Genomic DNA, 17,167 nt, shown 5'->3' with positions numbered 1-17,167 from the left:
AGAACTTCAGCACACAAAGTAACGGACGAACGAGCTCACAATGAAAGAGACAATAGAGAATAATGGTTTTAACAAGAATAGTTCAACAATGGGAGAGATAGCGTGCAACAATGATTTCCACATAAGTACAACTCGACGGTAAGGGAGATAGAACGAATCAATGATTCTAAATAAGGATAAGTCAACAATGAAAGGAATAACAATACTTCAATTAAGGTTGAGCAATTACGGAAAAGTTACTAATAAATTTAATTAAGGATAAGAAATTACGGAAAAGATAATAATGACTTCAATTAAGGATAAGAAATTACGGAAAGGATAATAGTAACTTCAATTAAGGATAAGCAATTACGGGAAAGATAGCATGGTAATAAAAGACGCAATATCTTCAATTAAGGCACATAAGAGTTTAATTGGCAACAAGCATAAAACATGAATCAATTAATTCCAAATAAGACACGTAAGGGTAAATTTAGTAAATGGAGGATTTAACATGCTAGAACAACTTCACATCTAATGAACATAAGAACCTAAGAGCCCTGAACGGTCTATTTTCCACAAATAAGCCTGAGTACGTACTCATCACCTCGCATACACAGCCTTCACATGACACAATTAGCACAAATGACTCAAATCCTAAGGGGTAGTTTTCCCCACACAAAGTTAGGCAACCCCGGACCCGTACCTCAGAACCCGATAAAATTTACAAAAATATGAACACCCATTTAATTATGAGTCAAACCATACTAATTTCATCCAATTCGGACTCTGAATCGATGTTCAAAATCTAATTATTTTCTTTAGAAACGTTTTTGATAAAAAAAAAACCCAATTCTCCAATCAAAATATGGATTAATTCAAAAATGAACTTCTGCAATCGTATTAAAATACAAAAAAATATAGTTAGATACTGACCCCCATGAAAAGACGAGTAGAACGCCGCAAAGATCACCTTAATCGGAGCTCTAGAACTCAAGATATGCTCAAAATACTCAATAAACGCAGTCTGCCAGCTGTATTTTCCGCATTTGCAAACCATTTTTCGCACTTGCAGGGTCGCAGATGTGGACCCAACTTCGCATCTGCGAAGGACCAGCACTAGCTCTCTTCTCTGACACTAAAATGAGCATAACTCCCTCATACGATGTCCAAATTCGATGATTCTTTTTGCTATGGCTCCGTAATTATGATGTGGATCTAATTCTTCAATCAAAATAGAAATTGAAGCTCATTTTCTTAATGTGGTACCATTTATGCTTGAAGAAACAATGTTCAAACAAAAAAAACGAGCGCAACACAACCCAAACCTATCTGAAACTCACCTGAGCCCCTCGGGACCCCGTTCGAACATACCAATAAGTTCCAAAACATAACGCGGACCTGCTCGAGGCCTCAAATCACATCAAACAACATCAAACTACGAATCACATCTCAAATCGAACTTAATGAACTTATTGTCACGACCCAAATTCTCCCTTTGTGAAACGTCGTGACGGCACCTAGTCTCTACGACTAGGTAATCCTAACACTTGCGGAAATGAAATGAAAAACATGAAAAATTAACAATTAACAGTAACATATATTTTAATGAGCAATTAAGATGCCGCTCGGCATATATAATAATCAACTCTCAAAATATACATGACACTCCCAAGACCCGGAACACCGTAAGTCACAAGCTTCTACGAAGTTCTAATTGTTCTATACATCAGTGTCTATAGAAATAAGAAAAGAATCAACATATGGGGATAGAGGGGGACTCCGAGGATTTGCGGGCACGGGCAGATGTACCTTGAAGTTCTCCAAAAACAGCAGCGACTGCAACTAAGGATGAGGCTGGTGAAAGGAACCTGGATCTACACACGAAAAACATGTGCAGGAAAGGGCGTGAGTACACCACAGCGGTACCCAGTAAGTGCCGAGCCTAACCTCGCTCGAGCAGTGATGAGGTCAGGTCAGGCTCACTGATATATAATAATGAAAACTGGAGAATAAGCAGTATAATAAGAGACTAAAGTTCAACAAAGAAAAGCACAATGAAATAACATAATAGTGCACGGAATTAAGCGACATGGGATCTCCCGAGATACCATCTCATAGTACCAAAAGTAAATATACAGGGAGAACTCCCGAGGTACCACCTCATAGTCTCAAAGTAAATGTGCAGGGGGATCTTCCGGGATACCGTCCCGTAGTCCCAAAAGTAAATATGCAGGGGGATCTCCCGGGATACCGTCCCGTAGTCCCAAAAGTAAATACACGGTACAATCAATTACAAAAGACAAGTATAACAAGAGAATCTACAGTCTAGACTAAGTACAAGTTGGGAAAGAAGCAGGAATTCAATAGGCATGCTGCAAAGAGTTCAATTAAGCAAATAATGGACGTAGACATGTTATTCTAATCCAACTGGGTAACTATGCATACTAGTATATTCAATTAAGGTGAAAACAAGGAATTTCCCAGTAAAAGGAATCTTCCGGGATACCGTCCCGTAGTCCCAAAAGTAAATATGTAGGGGGATCTCCCGGGATACCGTCCCGTAGTCCCAAAAGTAAATACAAGGTACAATCAATTACAAACGACAAGTATAACAAGAGAATCTACAGTCTAGACTAAGTACAAGTTGGGAAAAAAGCAGGAATTCAATAGGAATGCTGCAAAGAGTTCAATTAAGCAAATAATGGATGTAGACATGATATTCTAAGCCAACTGGGTAACTATGCATACTAGTATATTCAATTAAGGTGGAAACAAGGAATTTCCCAGTAAAATTCAGGTTTTTCAACAAATAGCCTGTGTACGCACTCGTCACCTCAGGTACACGGCGCTCACATAGTAAATTCAGTACCAAATCCTAAGGGGATTTCCCCCACACAAGGTTAGGCAAGCCACTTACCTCAAACCAAGCTCAATCAATCTGTAACAATGCTCTTTCCATGAATATCGGGCTCCGAATGGCCCAAATCTAGCCAAAATCAATTACATACCATAAATACAACTATAAGAATTAATCTAATTATTGAAATCAAAGCTAAAACAAGAAATTGGAAAATCGCCCTAAAAAGCGTCCCCGGACCCATGTCTCGGAATCGAGTAAAAGTCACAAAATATGAACACCCATTCCCTTACGAGTTCACTCGTACCAAAAATATCCAAATCCGATATCAAAATGCCAATTAAAACCCAAAATCTTAGTTGAAGAACTTCTTCCCTTTTTTCCCAATCTTCAACCAAAATCCGAAATTTAATGATGAAATTAATGATAGATTAATGGGATATAACCAAAATCAAGTGTAGAATCATTACCCAATCGATGTCTCTGAAAATTCCCCAAAATCTCGTCCAAATCCGAGCTCCCAAACTCAAGTTTTGATAAAAATGGCCAAACCCTCATTTTTGAAATGTTTAATACTGCCCAGTGATTCCTTAATCGCGATCGTGGAAATAGCCTCGCGATCGCGAAGCACAACTTTGCTGCCCCAGAATTTAACCCTACGCGAACGCGGAAAACTCAACGTGAATGGGATTCACTGGCTCTCATACTTACGCGATCGCGAACAACCCCACACGTTCGCGAAGAACAACCCTTAAATTCCACTGCTGCTTTACTTCCTCTTCGCAAAGGCGGCCTAGCCCGCTCGTTCGCGATGCACAGCCTGACCAACCTACGCGATCGCGTCCCCATATTCGCGAACACGAAGAACAACTTCAGATGGCCTCTTAGATGCCTTACGCGATCGCGAGACCTCCCTCGCGAACGCGATGAAGAAAAAGTCTGCAACAAAACACCAGAAAATTTGCTATCTTCCTTAAGTCCAAAATGGCCCGTTGAGCATTCCAAAACACACCCGAGGCCCCCGGGACCTCAACCAAACATACCAACCAATCCCAAAACAACATACAAACTTAGTCGAGCCTTCAAACCACCTCAAACAATGCTAAAATCATGAATCATCCTCCGATTCAAACTTAAAGAACTTGAAACTTCCAAATTCGACAACCAATGCCGAAACCAACAAACCACGTCCGATTGACCCCAAATTTTGCACACAGGTCATATTCAACCCTACAGACCTCTTCCAACTTCCGAAATCGGAATCTGACCCTGGTATTAAAATTCCACTACCGGTCCAAATCTCCAAAACTTTGACTTTCGCTATTTCAAGCCTAAATGAGCTATAGACCTCCAAAACACTATCCGGGCATGCCTCTAAGTCCAAAATCACCCAACAGAGCTAACAGAACCGACGAAACTCCATTCTGGAGTCGTCTTCACATAGTTCCGACTACGGTCTAAATCCTAAGGCTTAAACCTCCATTTAGGGACTAAGTGTGCCAAAACACTCCAAAACCAAAATGAAACCTCCCGGTAAGTCACAATAGCAGAAATAGATATGGGAGAAGCAGTTAATTTGGGATTGGGGCTACAACTCTCAAAACGACCGGCCAGGTTGTTACATCCTTCCCCTCTTAAAACAATCGTTCGTCCTCGAACGAGCATAAAGACATACCTGAAGTGTTTAAAAGATGAGGACAACGGTTGCGCAAAACATGCTCGGTCTCCCAAGTCGCCTCCTCGACTGGCTGACCCCTCCACTGAACCTTCAAGAAAGCAATATTCTTTGACCTCAGCTTTCGAACCGGCCTGTCCAAAATAGCCATTGGCTCCTCAACGTAAGATAGATCCTTGTCCAACTGGACTGAGCTGTAATCCAATACATGAGCCGGATAGTCGTGAAACTTCCGGAGCATAGAAACATGAAATACTGGGTGGACCCCTACAAGACTGGGAGGCAAGGCAATCTCATAAGCAACATCCCCAACACGTCGCAACATCTCAAATGGGGCGATAAACCGTGGGCTTAGCTTCCCCTTCTTTTCAAACCTCATAACGCCCTTCATAGGCAAAACCCGGAGCAAGACCCGCTCTCCAACCATAAATGCAATATCGCGAACCTTCCGGTCCGCATAGCTCTTCTGTCTGGACTGGGCTGTGCGAAGTTGATCCTGAATCACCTTCACTTTATCTAGGGCATCCTGGACCAAATCTGTACCCAATAATCTGGCCTCGCCCGGCTCGAACCAAACATACCAGCCAATCCCAAAATACCATACGAACTTAGTCGAGCCTTCAAACCACCTCAAACAACACTAAAATCACGAATCATCCTCCGATTCAAACTTAAAGAACTTGAAACTTTCAAATTCGACAACCGATGCCGAAACCTAACAAAGCACGTCCGATTGACCCCAAATTTTGTACATGGGTCATATTCAACCCTACGAACCTCTTCTAACTTTTGGAATCGGAATTCGACCCCGGTATCAAAATTCCACTACCGGTCTAAATCTCCAAAACTTTGACTTTCATCATTTTAAGCCTAAATGAGCTATAGACCTCCAAAACACTATTCAGACACGCCCCTAAGTCAGTGTCCCAAAATACTCCAACACCAAAACGAAACCTCCCGGCAAGTCACAATAGCAGAATTAGGTATGGGAGAAGCAGTTAATAGGGGATCAGGGCTATAACTCTCAAAACGACCGGCCGGGTCGTTATACTTATGAACTTTCAACTTCTACAACCCGCGCCAAAACATATCAAATCAACCAGGAATGACGTCAAATTTTGAATGCAAGTATCAAATTACATAACAGAGCTAATACAACTCTCGAAATCACTATCTGAGCCCCATATCAATAAAGTCAACTCCCGGTCAAATCTCTTGACCTTCCAAGACTTCAACTTTCCAATTTTCACCAAAATGCTTCAAATTATCCTACGGCCCTCCAAATCCAAATCCGGACACACGCCTAAGTGCAAAATCACCATACAAAGCTATTGGAATCATCAAAATACTACTTCGGAGTCATCTACATAAAAGGCAAATTCCGGTCAACTCTTATCGTGTAAGCTTCTAAAACAAGAATCCTTCTTCCAAATTGAACCTGAATCATCCAAAATCCAAACTCGACCATGTACGCTAGTCAGAATACATAATATGAAATTGCTCGAGACCTTAAGCCGCCGTACGGGATGCTAATTCTCAAAACAATCGGTCGGGTCGTTACAAAAATATAGTTATTCCAAAGCAATAATATTGTGTACCTGGTATTACTTATTATCTACATGATGATTTAAATATATCAAAACACATCATTCAATATATATTAAAAATATACTCTTATAAATCACTACATAAAAGAAGAGATTTATTTATAATAGAGAGAATATTCCAAAGAGGAATAAGAGAGAGAAAAGAAAGGTATGGTAGAAAAAAAACTTATATTAATAAAGGATAATTTAAAATATAAATTTATTGTAAGGATATTTTTATCTTGAACAAATTAATTTTCAGCTTCTACTTAATATTTTCAAAAGGTACATTTTGAGCAAAAAAAAAGTACTTTTAACCTCCAATAAGCCTGTCCAAACAGGCTCTAAGTAACCCAATTCACTCCAAAACTTCCCCAAAACCAAACCAACCACCAGGCAGGGGATATACTATGCCGAACCCAGAAATAAAATAGCTTTGGATTCAGCGGTCAGTGTTCTGGCTTTGGAGGCAGAGGACGCGGGATCGATTCCCCCTGAAATCAGCTTACAATTATTTTATAACCTCTTCCTTTTTCTATATAAAAAATCACAAACTTAATTAAGACATACATGGAACAAAGAAGCCCATCCAGACTTGATAACAATGAAACCCATTTAGTACCTTTTATTTTTTGGTAAGAAAATATAAATCAAATTAAACAAAAAAGCTTCTCTTCTAAACAAAAAAGACATGTTCCTTCACCCAAATCACAAAATCCCAAAGAAAGTTAGGGTTCTGCCATTACGCCAACACCGTCGGTACCGGTGTAAATACTCTTTCTCCTTTCATTTCTCTTTTTGGTTCCTTTTTTCCCATTTATTTTCCTCTACTATTTCACATATTTGTGTTAATAATTTATACAAAATCTGATTTTAATCTTTGATTTTGGGGTTGTTCCACATTTTGACATTTATTCTCTTTGTCAATTTGTACCTTTGTGCTTCCCAAAATTTCATACATCGAGTTCCGTAGATTATCAACTTTTGTATTTGATTGATTGTTGTCCTCTTTTATTATTTTTTTAAATAAAGTAAATGGTTGCTATGATTTAGAGTAATTAAGACGCCATATTTGTAAGTGAAACATTTAGAGAGTATAAACAATTGCAATAAAGAAAGAAGAATAATATGCTGGATGAATTAGTTGCTGTATGAAGCCTGAACAATGAAAGATGAATTAATTAATATGTTGGAACTGTTACCAGTTGATTAAGGATGAAAAAAGTATTTATGTAAAGATTATCTAAATATCTCACTCATTACTAATACCCTGCGTTGAGTGATGTCTGGGTGGACTTATGTATTGATGATTGTAGAAACTCTTCGCGGATCGCAAACTCGCCGCGGCTTGGACTTTTTGGGTTGAACAGTGCGTTGGGGAGTTGAAAAAAATCTTCGGAAGTGTGGGGAATTTCTGCGGTCGCAGAATTTATCTGCGGACCGTAGATCTGCCGCGAATTAAAGCGGAGAGTTGGGAAAAATGTAGGACCATTATGTGGTCCATTATGCAGCTGAATAATCATCTTTGCGGGCAACGTAACCCATCGCAGATCCAGCATGAAGTTTTTCGGAGGAAGGTTCTGCGGCACATTATGTGACAGCAGAATAGGTCTACGGACCCAGGCCGATCGTAGAATAGGGCAGACTCGCCCAGTTCCGGAGGGCAATTATGTGGTCCATTTTGCGGACCGTATAAGCATTTTGCGGTCGCATATGAGACCGCAGATCTGTGATAGGGCTCCATTTTTTGATTTTTATAACTTGACCCCATTTTGATAAATAGCCTTTGGGGCTCGTTTTGAAGGCAAAAATATGATATTTTTAGAGAGAAGTGAGAGTGTTCTAGAGAGAGAAAGAAGCTCAAGTACTTTCTTCAACAAGATCTTGTCCAAGCTTTGAAATCCAACAAGAACATTTTACAAGATCTTCACTCAAGAGGTAAGGTTTTAACCCTAGTCTTTAATTTTGAGTTTGGGGTAAAAGATGGGTGATTGGGAGTATAATTCTTGGGTGTAAGAGTATTATGTATACATGCATCTACCAATAAGGTTTATGGGAAGATTGTTGAGGCCAAATGGGTAAAGATTGGGTTCTGAAGTGAAAGAAATCTTATGGAGGAACCTTGTAACCAATTTGCACATCTAAGTGTGTGATAAAATGCTCAAATGAGCTAAAACCATGAATCTCTCCCTAATTATGATTCAATTTTAATATATCTCTAGTTGATTGGAATTGCTAGAATTGTTGGCTAAATCCTCTCTTAGAATTGAATCACACGGTATTCATGTAATTTATGTAAGTCCCGAGTTGTTCATTATAAAAATGGTCATTCCGAATAAGCTTGTGTTGAAATATATATGTTCAATATGTATCCCAAAATGCTTTTATCATGTTATGTTATCATTTGAGAATGTGTTCAAAGTATGGGCTGTACATTAAATGTTTCGACTTCAAGTCAAGTTCAAATGAAGGCAATTATGCAAAATTTTGTGAAATATCTCTATGTGCCTAAGACTCTTAATTGCTCATATATGTACTAAAAACCTTGATTTGAAATGCCTTGTTGTTGATGATGATTGTTAGAAAAGGATGATGTCGATCCACACATCATTGTGGTGAGACGGCCTAGCTGATCGGGTTGTGATCGGATGCCATGCCGCACACATGGTGGTGATTGTGCTGGAAATTGTAATTGAAATTGTGATTGTGGTTGATGTCTCAGATGAGACGACCTAGCCGATCGGGTTCGTGATCGGACTCCGTGCTAAAAGTACAGTGGTATTGTGAACGGTGGCATATTGGTACTAAATATCTCCCAACTTAAGATATGGAAATTTATTTGAACATTGTCTTGTTCCTAACTTGAGGTTTGATGTTGTTTGAGGTTTCTACTGGTATTATGATTGCTCTTGCTTGTATTATTAACCATTCTATGAAAGGGTGTTTGTCATTCCTACTAGTACAATTCCATATGTACTAACGTCCTATTTTTCGGGGGCGTTGCATCTTCAATGGATGCAAGTGGTTCCACAGCAGGAGGCATTGATCAGTGATAGCGGTACACCCTCTTCCTAGCTGACTTGGTGAGCCCCACTTCATTTCGGGGTCATGTATCTTTTGTTCCTTGTGTATTGTGTTTGAGGTATAGCCGGGGCCTTGTTGCCGGCACTATCATAGTACTCTTTTGTGTCTATTAGAATCTTTGTAGACATAGTGTGGATTGTATATTAGTTCTAGGGAAGTCAAACAAGATATGTTGTACTTGAATTACTCGTTCCACTTCAGCCCACGAAAATATGTGTAATTTGAGAGTTTAAAATGAAGTAATTAATGGTAATGAATTGGTATTGTATACATGATCTCCTTATTGTCTAATTAACCAAAATGTGTATTCTATTTATTCATAAGTGAGTTTGGGTAGAAAGTATCTAACATGCTTGCTTGACCGGGTTCACTCGGTTGAGCGCTGGTTGCCCTCCCCGAGTTCGGGGCGTGACAAACTTGGTATCAAAACCTAAGGTTTTAAAGTGTCATAGGATGTCTCGGAGCCATGTCTAGTAGAGTTCTTCTTATCGGTGTGTTGTCGACCACATCTATAATTGGGAGGCTACTTGGGCATTTAAGAATAACACCCTTCTTTAATGTTCTAGATCGTGCGATAAATCTGATTGTAAGACTGTTCCTCCTTTAACTCGTGCGTTGCACTAATTTTCAGTACACGACACCTAAGAAGAAGGTAAGAACTGGCCAGAGAGCCAATGTCACCCCAGGAGTGGCGATTGATCCTATACTTGGTGATGCGGGTGAGCACACTAGGGGTGAAGATAATTTCCCAAATACTACCCTGCCTGATTCTACTACTCCTGCTCAGATTGCGCCAGTTCCTACGCCTACTAAGGGTGCATCGATTCCTCCAACTAATATTCCAGTTCTACCTCCAACCTCAACTTCCAGTCCAAGTATTTCTGATGGGGACCTTAGGAGAGCCATACAGATGTAGGCTCAGATAGTGGCTTCCCACGCCCAGAGATCGAATACTGCACCAACTTCTTCCAGCCAACTATGGGATTCTGCTAGTTCCAGTGTAAACAGGTTTCTTCAATTAGACCCTCAAGTGTTCACGGGTACTAACCCAGAGGAGGACCCCCAGGACTTCATTGATGATATGCACAAAACTCTCCGAGTTATGCGTGCTACTGAGATAGAGGCAGTGGAGTTGGCCTCCTACCGCCTGAAAGAGGTGGCATATTCTTGGTTTGAGCTATGGGAGGAGTCCCGTGAGGAGGGGAGCCCTCCAAAGAGGTAGGGTGAGTTTGTCGATGCCTTCATTGATCATTTATTACCTGTCGAGACTAAGGCAGCCCGTGCCACCGAGTTTGAGAGCTTGAGGCAAGGTAGCCTGAGTGTGTGGGAGTACTATATGAGATTCGCACACCTGTCCAAATATGCTATTTACTTGTTGCCCACTATGGAGGCTAGAGTGCGCCGGTTTGTACAGGGCCTTAGTCCCTTGGTAATTAATGAGTCTGCTACAACTGCCTTGAATTCTGATATGAACTATGGGAAGATGGTGGCATTTGCTTAAGCCACGGAGACCCGCAAATTGAAGAACATAATGGAGCGAGAGGGTAGCAATAAGGCCCGGTCCGCGGGCAACTTTGGTGGTTTTTCTGGTGGCGGCAGCATTCAGAGGAGGGTCGTCAGGGCCATCTTAGTCCTTTGCTCAGTCTTCAGTTAGTGCACCGCCATCAGGGCCCATTCAGTAGTAGCGGAGTCATTTCAGGCCCAGTCGGAGCAACAGGGACTCCTACCAGCAGGGTCATCATGGTGGTAGATTCTAGCAGCAGTGGAGGCCCCCATGCCCTAGGTGTGGAAAGATGAACTTAGGAATATTCTACATGGACTTACCCATATGCTACGGGTGCGGATTGAGAGGTCACATTCAGAGAGATTGTCGTTCGTCCCACCAGGGTGCAGGTAGGGGCATGACACAACCAGCAAATTCTGTAGCTACTACATCCGCAGCACCTCCTCCAGCTTGAGGCACTCCAACACCCACAGGGCTTGGTGTAGCTAGGGGTGGAGCACAGAGTTCGGGAGGATCCAGTTGTTTCTATGCTATGAGGGGTCCCTAGAATTCATAGTCTTCTCCAGATGTTGTCACAGGTATATTGACTGTCCAATCTCATGATGTGTATGCTCTTATTGATCCCGATCCCACTTTGTCATATGTCACTCCTTATGTTTCTATGGAATTTGGGATAGAACCAGAACAACTTCATGAGTCGTTCTCTGTATCTACTCCAGTTGGTGAGTCTATTTTGGCCGCGCGGGTTTACAGGGATTGTGTTGTCCCGTTGCAAGGTCAGGACACCATGGCCGATCTCATTGAATTGGGGATGGTCGATTTTGATATAATAATAGGGATGGACTAGCTTTATTCATATTTGGCCAAGCTTGATTGCCAAACCTGGACCGTTAGGTTTGAATTTCCAAATGATACAGTTATTGAGTGGAAGGGGGATGATGTGGTGCCGAAGGGTAGGTTTATTTCTTACCTTAAGGCCAAGAAGATGATCAACAAGGGGTGTATTTACGATTTGGTCTGGGTTACGGACACCGATGATGAGGCACCTACACTTGAGTCTATGTCAATTATGAATGAAATTTCGGAGGTCTTTTCGGATGAGCTCCCTGGGATCCCACCAGATAGGGAGATTGATGTGATGTCAGGCACGGATTCTATATCTACTCCACCCTACATGATGGCACCAGCAGAATTGAAAGAACTAATGGAACAATTGAAGGATTTATTAGAGAAAGGTTTTATCCGTCCGAGCATTTCGCCTTGGGGCGCACCGGTTCGCTTTTTGAGAAAGAAGGATGGGTTACTAAGAATGTGTATCGACAATCGGCAACTCAACAAGGTCACAATCAAGAATAAGTACCCACTACCAAGGACAGATGATTTATTTGACCAATTGCAGGGTGCTAAGTCTTTCTCCAAAATTGATTTACAATCTAGGTATCACCAATTGAAGATCATTGAGCAGGATGTTTCAAAAATAGCTTTTAGAACCCGATATGGGCACTATGAATTTTTGGTGATGTCTTTTGGGCTAACGAATGCCCCGGTAGCTTTCATAGATCTTATGAACCAAGTTTTCAAGTCGTTCCTTGACTCTTTTGTGATAGTGTTTATCGATGATATCTTGGTATATTCACGCAATCGAGAGGACCATGTCAATCATCTCAGGGCAGTTTTGCAAACCCTATATCAGCAAAAATTATATGCAAAGTTTTTAAAGTGTGAATTTTGGCTTGAATCTGTCACATTCTTAGGTCATGTCATATTTAGTGAAGGAATTAAGGTTGATCCTCCGAAGATTATAGCTGTGAAGAATTGGCCGAGGCCTACAACTCCAACAGAGATTCGCAGTTTCTTAGGCTTAGCTGGGTATTACAGAAAATTTGTGGAGGGATTTTCTACCCTTGCCTCTCTGTTGACTAAATTGATGCAGAAGGCAATTAAGTTCCAATGGTCCGATACTTGTGAAAGGAGCTTCCAGGAGTTGAAAGCAAGATTGACTATGACACCGGTGTTGACCCTACCAGAGGGTACATATGGGTTTGTAGTATATTGTGATGCTTCGAGAATCAGACTTGGGTGTGTATTGATGCAACATGGCAAGATGGCCGCTTATGCTTCTAGGCAACTCCAAATCATGAGAAGAACTATCCCACGCCTGACTTAGAACTTGTTGCGGTGGTATTTTCATTGAAATTTGGCGTCATTATTTATATGGGGTCCATGTGGATATATTCATGGGCCATAAAAGCCTTCAATATATTCTCAAATAGAAGGAATTGAATCTGAGGCAGAGAAGATGGCTTGAGTTACTCAAGGACTACGACATTGATATTCTATATCATCCGGGGAAGGCTAATGATGTGGTAGATGCTCTTAGCCAAAAACTCTATGGGTAGTTTAGCACACTTGGAGGCATATCAAAGGCCATTGGCCAAGGAAGTTCACCGATTTTCTAGTTTGGGAGTTCGTCCTGCGAATTCTAATGAATGAGGGGTGATTATGCAAAATAGGGATGAATCATCACTTGTTATGGAAGTCAAGGAGAAATACTACAATGATCCATTTGTCACGACCCAAACCAATGGGCCGCGATGGGCACCCGGTGCCTTACTCAACCGAGTACTAATGTAACGTATATTTCTCATCACATCAATATGGGTAAATGGGCCAGATGGGTCATATGATGTAACAAGAATAAAACATGAGGGAACACTCGATATAACACGACCCAACCTGATATACTGACTTATACATATGACGTACGGGCCTATAAGGCCAAAATAATCACTAGTATACTGAATATAAGCCGACAAGGCCATACAATCTTTCATATACATGACATATGTCTACAAGCCTCTAAGAGTACATAAATGTTATAAGGCCGGGATAGGGCCCCGACATACCAATCAATATATGTATAAATCGTACTGACCAAATAAGCAACTCCGGAGTAAATGGAGCGCACCAACATTTTCCGCTGAGCTGATAGCCTACTTGGAGGACTCTCGACCTATCTATCGGGACCTGCGGGCATAAAACGCAGCATCCCCAGGCAAAAGGGACATCAGTACAAATAATGTACCGAGTATGTAAGGAATAAAAATCAGTAAATAATAGACATGAGAGAAATATCGAGTAAAAGACTCGACATGTAAGTCTGAATAACTCTGTAAAACATGAAATACTCATAGTGTCATGCGTATGCATATGAATGTCATGTCGTGCATAGGTACATGTGTTCATAACATCATCAAGCCTCTGAGGGCATCATATCATATCATCTCGGCCATTGTGGGCAAAATCATCAACGTATACCAGCTGATCAGGTGGTGGTGCATATATAACGCCGTAATCTTTTCCCATATCCTATATACATATATACGTGTATATAACGCAATCTGGTCATGGATCAATGTAAATGAATGCAATGCATGAGAAGTATGTCAATAAAATCTCTCAGAATGTCATAAGACCGTTATATCTCTGATTAATATCACGAAATGAACTTTATCAACTTATGTATTTTCTGAGACCCATGAACAGATGATAGAACAATAAAACATATGGGAATTCAAGAACATAGGCATCTCTAATACTTCTATGAATAGAGTCATTTATGTAAGTTGTGCATTTGCTCGTTTCGTTCGTGTCGTATAGATCATGCCAACAAGAAAGAAGGGATAGCCTTAACATACCTGGAGTAGGAAAAAATCCGTACGATATTCTTGGGAAAGGTTGTACCGTGCTCTCTTAGAATCGTAAAATCCCGTTACGATTGCACAGTATATCTTTGTTGCAAATTTCTTAGAATTGCAAATACATATTTGAAGCTTTATCTGTTTGCTTTCAACCAAGAAAGTTCTTTCAAACTGACTGTTTATTGAATGAATGGTGATCCCATGAACTGCTATTAATGACATCCCTTCGAGGAAACTCGGCATCAACAATATTCTCTCTAAGGAGTTCCAAAAGAACAGGTGCCCGAGCATGCCTTTTGTCAAGTACTCCATGTTCAAGCAAACTATTCCTTTCATATGAATGACCATAATCACTAGTATCTCTTTGCCTACCTTTAGGATGTAAATAATCCATATTGCCACCCCTAGGAGGACTAACTTTAGCATACTGGTGGCTTGAATTGCCAATCTCCTCAAATTGCAAATATAACATGTATTTTAATGGTTTATGTTAGAAGTCTTTACTAAAGAGAGTGGACCCACTCTTTGTATGACTAAGCCACTATTATTCTTAATATGCCACATATAGGTGAGCTTTAAGAGTCACATTTTTTTGACTTTGTGGGCTGCCACTTAAAGACTAAATCCTTATCTAATAATTGCCCACTTATTTCCTTAATTAATTGGTTAATTCCACATTAATAAATAATTGTCCAATTATCTATATAATTAGGAATTATCTCAAATTACTTAGAATACTACTTACTTTTAACACACTTTATACACCTACTATCATGATCATGTGGTACCTTGTATGGTACTAGTCCATAAATACCGGGTATTATAGCTTGGACCATATTTTATCCCAAATTATCAAATTTCGACGAAACTCATTTTCTTCCATTTGCTTACCCTCTCACCTTCACGAATTTACTTATCACTTCTTTGAAATAGCGTAATACTTATAATCCCAAAATAATCTCATTCCCGAATTTACGTCGATTAGCTTACGGTAAAACTTTAACGTACGAAAATGCGGAATGTAACATTTCATTTCCGAGCTCATATCAATTTACTTATGGCATACTTCCACGTACGAAAACATGGGGTGTAACACCATTGTATGCACAATTGAAAGAGGGGATTCATAAACATAAGACCGTGGCCTTTTCTCTCGGCGTGGGTGATGGTACACTAAGGTATCAAGGGCATCTATGTGTTCCAAATATAGATGGTCTCCGAGAGAGAATCATGACCGAGGCTCACACTTCTAGGTATTCCATGCACCCGGGCTCTACAAAAATGTATCATGATCTTAAGGAAGTCTATTGGTGAAATGATATGAAGAGGAATGTAGTGGACTTTATGGCGAGATGTCCAAATTGTCAGCAAGTGAAGGCTGAACACCAAAGGCCTGGTGGGTTGGCACAGAACATAGAAATTCCAATGCGGAAGCGGGAAATGATTAATATGGACTTTCTAGTAGGACTACCTCGCACTCCTCGCAAGTTCGACTCGATTTGGGTGATTGTGGATCGACTCACGAAATGAGAACACTTCTTGCCTATTAAGGCTACCGACATAGCGGAACAGTATGCTTGGTTGTACATCAAGAAAATAGTCAGGTTGCACAGTTCACAGCTAATTTTTAGAAGAAATTTCAGCAAGGTTTGTGTACTCAGGTGAAACTTAGTACAACTTTTCACCCACAGACTTACTGACTGGCCGAGCGGACTATTCAGACGCTTGAGGATATGTTGCATGCTTGTGTTCTTGACTGCAAAGGTAGCTGGGATGATCATTTTCCGCTCATAGATTTTGCCTACAACAATGGTTATCGTTCTACCATTCAGATGGCACCGTTTGAGGCTTTATATGGTAGGAGATGTAGATCTCCCATTGGGTGGTTCGATATTGGGGAAGCAGAGTTGATAGGATCGGACCTCGTGCATCAGGCTATAGAGAAGATTAAGATCATTAAGGTGCAGTTGAAAACTCCTAAGAGTCGTCAGAAGTCCTATTCGGATGTTCATCGTAGGGATTTGGAATTCAAAGAGTATGATTGGGTATCCTTGAAGGTTTCCCCCATGAAGGGCATAATGCGGTTTGGTAAGAAAGGAAAATCAAGTCTGAGGTATGTCGGATCGTACAAAATCATTCAGAGGATTGGTGAGGTGGCGTACAAGCTTGAGCTATCACCCGAGATGCCATTAGTGCACCCGGTATTTCATGTGTCTATGTTGAAGAAAGTAGTTGGATACCCGACACTCATTGTTTCGGTTGAGACTATTGAGGTTAATGAGGAATTGACTTATGAAGAGATTCCAGTTTCTATTATTGATCGGCAAGTCCGAAAGTTGAGAAAAAAAAGAAATTGCCTCCGTGAATGTGTTATGGCGAAACCAATAGGTTGAAGAGGCCACCTGGGAAGCCGAGGAAGAAATTAAGAAGAAGTACCATTATTTGTTTGAATAGCTATGTAATCGTTCTATGAAATTGTTCCCTATGAATTACATATCATTTGTACAGCTTATGCTAATGGTGTTCCTTTTCTGGTAATATATTGCTTATGAGGCCGCGGTTGGTGTTGCTTTTAACTTATATTGCATCATCGGATTATGTATACATTGCTAGGATTGGTTTCTGGGATTCTCTGATAGGTGGAGAGGCCCAGTTACAGGGGAGACACTGGCGAAATGTTTGGAAATTTAGGGAGTTAGCAAAATTTTGAAACTACTGGTGTGTGTGAATTAAGAATTGGGCCACATTGAATGCTAATGGTGAAATTTTGACCCTCAT

The sequence above is a fragment of the Nicotiana tabacum genome, chromosome 9 (assembly GCF_000715075.1).
Source record: "Nicotiana tabacum cultivar K326 chromosome 9, ASM71507v2, whole genome shotgun sequence".
Taxonomy (NCBI): Eukaryota; Viridiplantae; Streptophyta; class Magnoliopsida; order Solanales; family Solanaceae; genus Nicotiana; species Nicotiana tabacum.
The sequence above is the reverse complement of the archived record's forward strand: the minus strand, read 5'-3'. Positions refer to the sequence as shown.